This window comes from Bos mutus, chromosome 29 (genome assembly GCF_027580195.1).
Source record: "Bos mutus isolate GX-2022 chromosome 29, NWIPB_WYAK_1.1, whole genome shotgun sequence".
NCBI classification, from domain to species: Eukaryota; Metazoa; Chordata; class Mammalia; order Artiodactyla; family Bovidae; genus Bos; species Bos mutus.
Window position 1 is genome coordinate 26320632 of NC_091645.1, and position 6840 is coordinate 26327471.

A 6840-nucleotide genomic window follows, 5' to 3' on the forward strand; every position below is an offset into this window, starting at 1 on the left:
AAAAATCTATGGGTTGGTGTTTTCTCTTAAAATGTTATGAAGTATCTTAATTATAAATTTCATGAAGTTTGTATATTTTTCCTCTGATTAAACTAGGATCATTGTTTGTCTCAGAGGAGCGGGAGAGACTCAGGAGATCCCTGCATCATGAGTCTCTTTTTATGAGGGATCAAACAATGACCCTCTGAGAATTGCTCTCCCCAGTACCCACTCACAGGAGCACACGTGCCCACAGACACTCACACACATGCACACATGGGCATAAAATCTACTCATTTTCTCTTTCAACATAGGACTGATTGAGAAGATAATGGGCCCTGGAAATCACTCCTCAGTGACTGAGTTTATCCTCGCTGGGCTCACAGAACAGCCACAACTCCAGCTGCCCCTTTTCCTCCTCTTCCTAGGAATCTATGTGGTCACGGTGGTGGGAAACCTGGGCATGATCACACTGACTGGGCTCAGTTCTCACCTGCACACCCCCAGGTACTATTTCCTCACCAACTTGTCCTTTATTGATCTCTGTCAGTCCACTGTCATTACGCCCAAAATGCTGGTGAGCTTTGTGACAGAGAGGAATATTATCTCCTATCCTGAATGCATGACTCAATTTTATTTCTTCATCATTTTTGCTATTGCAGAAAGTCACATGTTGGCTGCAATGGCATATGACCGCTATGCTGCCATCTGCAACCCCTTGCTTTACAACATCACCATGTCTTATTAAATCTGCTTCTGCCTCACAGTGGGAGTTTATATTTTGGGCATCACTGGATCCACAATCCATACAGGATTTACGTTGGGACTCCTTTTCTGCAAGAACAATGTGGTTAACCATTATTTCTATGATCTCTTCCCACCTTTGGCGCTATCCTGTTCCAGCATCTATGTTAATGAATTATTGGTTATATTCTTAAGTGCATTTAAAATTTTGATTCCTGCCTTAGTTATTTTGCTTCCTACATCTTCATCATCTCCAGCATCCTCCAAATCCACTCCAAGGAGGGCAGGTCCAAAGCCTTCAGCACCTGCAGCTATCACATCTCAGCTGTTGCTATTTTCTATGGATCTACTGCATTCATGTACCTGAAGCCATCATCAGTCAGCTCTACAGACCAAGGGAAAGTGTCCTCTGTGTTTTATATCATTATTTTGCCCATGCTAAACCCCATGATCCACCCCCTATGAAATACGGATGTCAAATTTGCACTGAAAAAAATTCTAGACTGTGCAAAACATATATGAAAAGAGCCAATATCATAATGGCATATCAGTCATTTGGACTGCCAAGAAATCCCAATCATAACTATCTAGAATATATTTAATAGAAAAAACTCTATCCTTAATTGATCCCTTTGTAATAGGTGTTAGTAAATTGTTTTCCAACAAATACATATTATTAGGACTCTAAGAGGTGAATTATTTGGTGATTAGGTCAGAACTAATAAGTAATAGACAAGATAATTTGAAGTTAATAAAAATTCCAAGATGTTGCAGCTAATGTTCCCTAGTTCTCAATCCATTAGGAGACCCATTCAAATTTGTATGTCTCTCTATTGTTGTTCAGTTACTCAGTCGTGTCCAAGGACTCTTTATGATCCCGAGGACTGCAGCATGCCAGGCTTCTCTGTCGTTCTCCATCTCCTGGAGTTTGCTCAAACTCATGTCCATTGAATTGGCAATGCCATCCAACCATTGACCATCTTGTCCTCTGTCAACCCCTTCTCCTTACTTCAATCTCTCCCAGCATCAGGGTCTTTTCCGATGAGTTGACTCTTTGCCTCAGGTGGCCAAAGTATGTTTCTCTGAGTTTTCTCCAGTTTTATTTTCATATTATGTTTCATTATGTTAAGTATTAGACCTCCTTAGTATGAAGTTTCAAATTTCATGAGGTCTATAACTGTGATTTTGTAATTCTTTTATTCCAGTTTAAATAGCATTGAGTGGTAAAATTCTTTCTAAACTCAACATCTAAAAAACTAAGATCTTGGCTACTGGTGCCATCACTTCATGGCAAATAGATGGGGAACAAGTGGAAACAGTGACAAATTTTATTTTCTTGGGCTCCAAAATCCATGCGAATGGTGACTGTGGCCACAAAATTAATAGATACTTGTGCCTTGAAAGAAAAGCTATGAGTAACCTAGACAGCATATTAAGAAGTATATATAAAACATATATCTCTATATTTTCCCTCACCATTTCCCTTTTAGTAGTAGAGGAAAATTAAGTCATCAGTTTTCTGGTGAGTCTTTTTAAAAACTTTTCATGGGGTGTCAATATCCCGCTGATGCAGACCACACATTGTAAAGTAAAAAAAAAAAATTTTTTTTTGAATATTGCTCTTAATATGTGTCTAGTCTTATGAATAGTCTAAATAGAATTAGCAGAGATAAATGAGAATAAAAAGTTTCAAATCTGACACATAAAGGTTTTCCCTTCTGATTTTCTACTTATTCCTCGTGGGCAATTACTTTAGAAAATTCCTTTAGTGTATGTCTTTAAAATTTCCTAAAGTTTTGAACTGTAAATTAGCTTGACAGAGAAGTCCCTGGAGCTCAAACAAAACCTATCACATCCTTGTTTACAATACATAATCTGATAAAAGCGAGGCATCATATCTATTAAACAGTAGTGAGTCAATGGGGAAAAGAGAAATTCTGATTATTTCTGAAGAGTTGATACTTGTGAGACAAGATTCTAGTGGGAGATCATTATCATTATTTGTTCTCCATCAGACTTTTAATATCAGTACCAGAGAGTATAAAATCATCATTCATATCAACCAACTTTTACAGAAGGCTGCTGACATGTTCAGAGGTCAGGATCAATGATTCACAATAGAGACTATTAGATCCTGACCCTCAACAACAAGGAGTCATGCAAGGTGAGGACTCAGAACTATCCAGCAGAATCATGAGAATAATTTTTTCTCTTAGAAAAATAGGGAAGAAAAATACAAGGTATTGACATCTTGGAAAGCATCTGTGCTGTGTCTGAATCCCAACTCTTAACTATTAAAATTTAGAGTCCTTTAATTTGGCTCCCTCTCACAGCATTTAGAGACGCTCATAGTTATTTATCTATCTCTACCTGTCATCACTCTAATATTCACACTCCCTCATGAACAGAGATTTCCTGATTCATCTACTTGTTCCTTCTAATAAAATGATGGCAAAGACTTCCTTGTTTACTCACTTCAACTCAGGCAGTGTAAGCATTTCATTGACTTGTGTTTAGTCTCTAACCTATCTCTAAATTTCTTTCAATATTTTTATTAAAAGCACGTGTTTATTGGTATTTGTTGTAAGTCAGGAACTGTGCCAAATACTGTATTGAGTTTACAGTCTAATAGAAAAGAAAAATGAATTAAAAAATAAACTCATAATAAGTATATATACTATTAAGTGTGTACTTAACCACTTCAGTATTCTTGCCTTGAGAACCCCATGAACAGTATGAAAAGGCAAAAAGATAGAACACTGAATGATGAACTCCCCAGGTCAGTAGGTGCCCAATATGCTACTGGAGATCAGTGGAGAAATAACTCCAGAAAGAATGAAGGGATGGAGCCAAAGCAAAAACAATACCCAGCTGTGGATGTGACTGGTAATGAAAGTAAAGTCTGAGCATGGCCCTGCCCATCAGAACAAGAACATTACTTCTGTGATCTCTTTCCACTCTTGGAGCTATCTTGTCCCAGAATCTATATCAATGAATTATTGGTTCTAGTCTTGAGTGAATTTAACATCCTGACTCCTGCCTTAACCATCCTTACATCCTACATCTTCATCCTCTCCAGCATCGTCCAAATCCAGCCCACTGAGGGCAGGTCCAAAGCTTCAGCACCTGCAGCTCTCACATCTCAGCTGTTGCTGTTTTCTTTGGATCTGCAGCATTCATGTACCTGTAGCCATCATTTGTGAGCTCCATGGATCAAGGAAAAGTGTCCTCTGTGCTTTATACCTGCCTTGTTCCCCTGCCAAGTCCTCTGATTTACAGTCTGCAGAATAAGGATGTCAAATTTGTTCTGAAGAAAGTTCTGGAAAGAGGAAAATGTATATAAATAGAATCAATAGCATGATGTTATAGAAGTCCTTTGGTTTGCTTAGATAAGCAGTGTGTTATATTTACTTTTCAAGTTTTTGGAAATTTATTGATACGTCTCTATATAATTCACCTCCAAAATTCTCCTTCTGGCTACTTCTTTGAACATACATTACAATGATTATTTAAGGAGAAATACAATAATAAAATTTAAAAAGTTATTGAATATTAATGGAGCTTAGTTTTATTTTTAATGATAGTATATCTAGGAAGAACAACAATGCTTATGATGATTATGGTGAAAATCACCATATTATTGTATGGTGCATAAAGCACTATGCCCAGTATTTTAAATTTATAGCTGTATTTACTACATTCCTTCAGGACAGAGAAGAAATGGAAGGTTATTTCATTTGTTCATATGCCACAGTCCCCAACATAATAAATGATAGAGCAGACATAATAAGTGGTACTTTTGCACAAGAAGATTGTGAGTAAGTCCAATGCCTCCCTGAGAATTCCCTTCTATATATCAAGCATCATCACTTTCCTAAAAGACAGTGTTTCTTTCCTCTAGATGTCTTCTATGCTACTTTCAGTTTTATTTCCTTTGAGATAATGAAAATAATAAAAATCTTTCAAACTGTACTGGCCAAAGTAAAAAATGCAAATATGGAGATTTATTGCAGCATTTCACAGTAGAGAGTCATTAAAGAGATTCAAATTATAACTGATATGAACATATTTATAAAAGCAGCCAAACATTGTCTTACCTTTATATTAATAACACTATAGCTATTTATAAAGCAACTGTTCATGAAAGCCAAATATCCTGCTGAGTTATATCACTTTCATGTTGTTAATGCTCTTTTGTCCCATAACTTATAGAGTTGCCATTTCATGTTCACTTCAGTCACTCAATCGTGTCCAACTCTTTGCAATCCCATGGACTGCAGCACATTAGGCTTCTCTGTCTATCACCATCTTCTGGAAGCCTCTCAAACTCATGTCCATTGAGTTGGTGATGCCATCAAACCATCTCATCCTCTGTCATCCCCTTTTCCTCCTTCCTTCAATATTTCCCACCATCAGGGTCTTTTCCAAGGAGTCAGTTGTTTGCATCAGGTGGCCAAAGTATTGGAGTTTCAGCTTCAGTATCAGTCCTTCCAATTAATATTCAGGACTGATTCCCTTTAGAATTGACTGGTTTGATCTCTTTGCAGTCCAAGGGACTGTCAAGAGTCTTCTCCAACACCACAGTTCAAAAGCATCAATTCTTCAGTGCTCACCTTTCTTTATAGTCCAGCTTTCACATCCATACATGACTACTGGAAAAACCAAAGCTTTGACTGGATGGACCTTTGCTGACAAAGTAATGTCTCTGCTTTTTAATATGCTGTCTAAGTTGGTCATAACTTTTCTTCCAAGGAGCAAGTGTCTTTTAATTTCATGGCTGTAGTCACTATCTGCAGTGACTCTGGATCCCAAGAAAATAGTTTCCTACTGTTTCCACTGTTTCCCCATCTATTTGCCATGAAAGGAGAGATGGGACCAGATGCCATGATCTTAAGTTTTTTGAACTTTGAGATTTAAGCCAGCTTTTTCACTCTCCTCATCAAGAGACTCTTTAGTTCTTTGCTTTCTGCCATAAGGGTGGTGTTATCTGCATACATGAAGTGATTGGTATTTCTCCCAGTAATCTTGATTCCAGCTTGTGCTTCATCCAGCCCAGCATTTCACATGATGTACTCCACATGTAAGTTAAATAAGCAGGGTGACAATATATAGTCTTGATGTATGTTAATGCTCTTTTGTCCCATAATTCATAGAGTTGCCATTTCATGCTGTGTTCTCTTTAAAACATTTCTTCTTTTCCCTCATAATAGTTTCCTTTTGATTGTGGGTCTTTATAATTATAAATTCTTTTCCTATTTAAATAGTTATTTTCTTTCTTTTTCCAATATTAAAAGGAGGTCCTCATAATTGGATCCTGCCATATCAATGTCAAATAAAACCACTATGAGGTACCATTTCACCTAATATAATGGCTGCAATGTTTAAAAGTCTAAAATAATAAATGCTGGACAAAATATATAATATAACCCTCTTACACTGTTTTACTCACTAATGCAAACTAGTACAGCCACTTTGTAATCCCAGGACAGTGTGCCTTCCAGCCTTCTCTGTCCATAGAATTTATGATCCAGCAATCCCACTGCTGGGCATACACACTTTCCTTCTCCAGAAGGATCTTTCCAGAGGATCTTCCCAATGTTCATGGAAGATGCATGTTTATAATAGCAGGACATGAACCAACCTAGATGTCCATCAAAGATGAATGGATAAGAAAGCAGTATTAAACATTCATTCAATATCAGATAATCATTTTAAAAGAACATACATTTGAATCCATTTAATTAATTGGATGTCAAACTGGGCCTATTATACAGAGTCAAGTAATCAGAAGGAAAAACACCAATACTGTATACTAACCAGGCTCCTATGTCCAATTTAGAAAGATGGTAAGTTAATAACCCTGTTATACGTGACATTTTTAAAGAGACACTGATCTTCCCAACAGTCTTATGGACTTTGTGGGAGAGGGAGAGGGTGGGAAGATTTGGGAGAATGGCATTGAAACATGTAAAATATCATGTAAAAAGAAACGAGATGCCAGTCAGGTTCAATGTCGATACTGGATGCCTTGCAGGCTTTTGTACTGGGAGCACCCAGAGGGATTAACAGGGAGGGAGGAGGGAGGAGGGTTCAGGATGGGGAACACATGTATACCTG

General features: G+C 37.4%; 1 pseudogene; it reads left to right on the forward strand.

Moving 5' to 3' along the window:
- The first annotated feature begins 310 nt into the window (after positions 1–310).
- LOC102284723 (putative olfactory receptor 8G3) lies at positions 311–4066 on the forward strand (annotated as a pseudogene).
- Positions 4067–6840: the final 2774 nt, after the last annotated feature.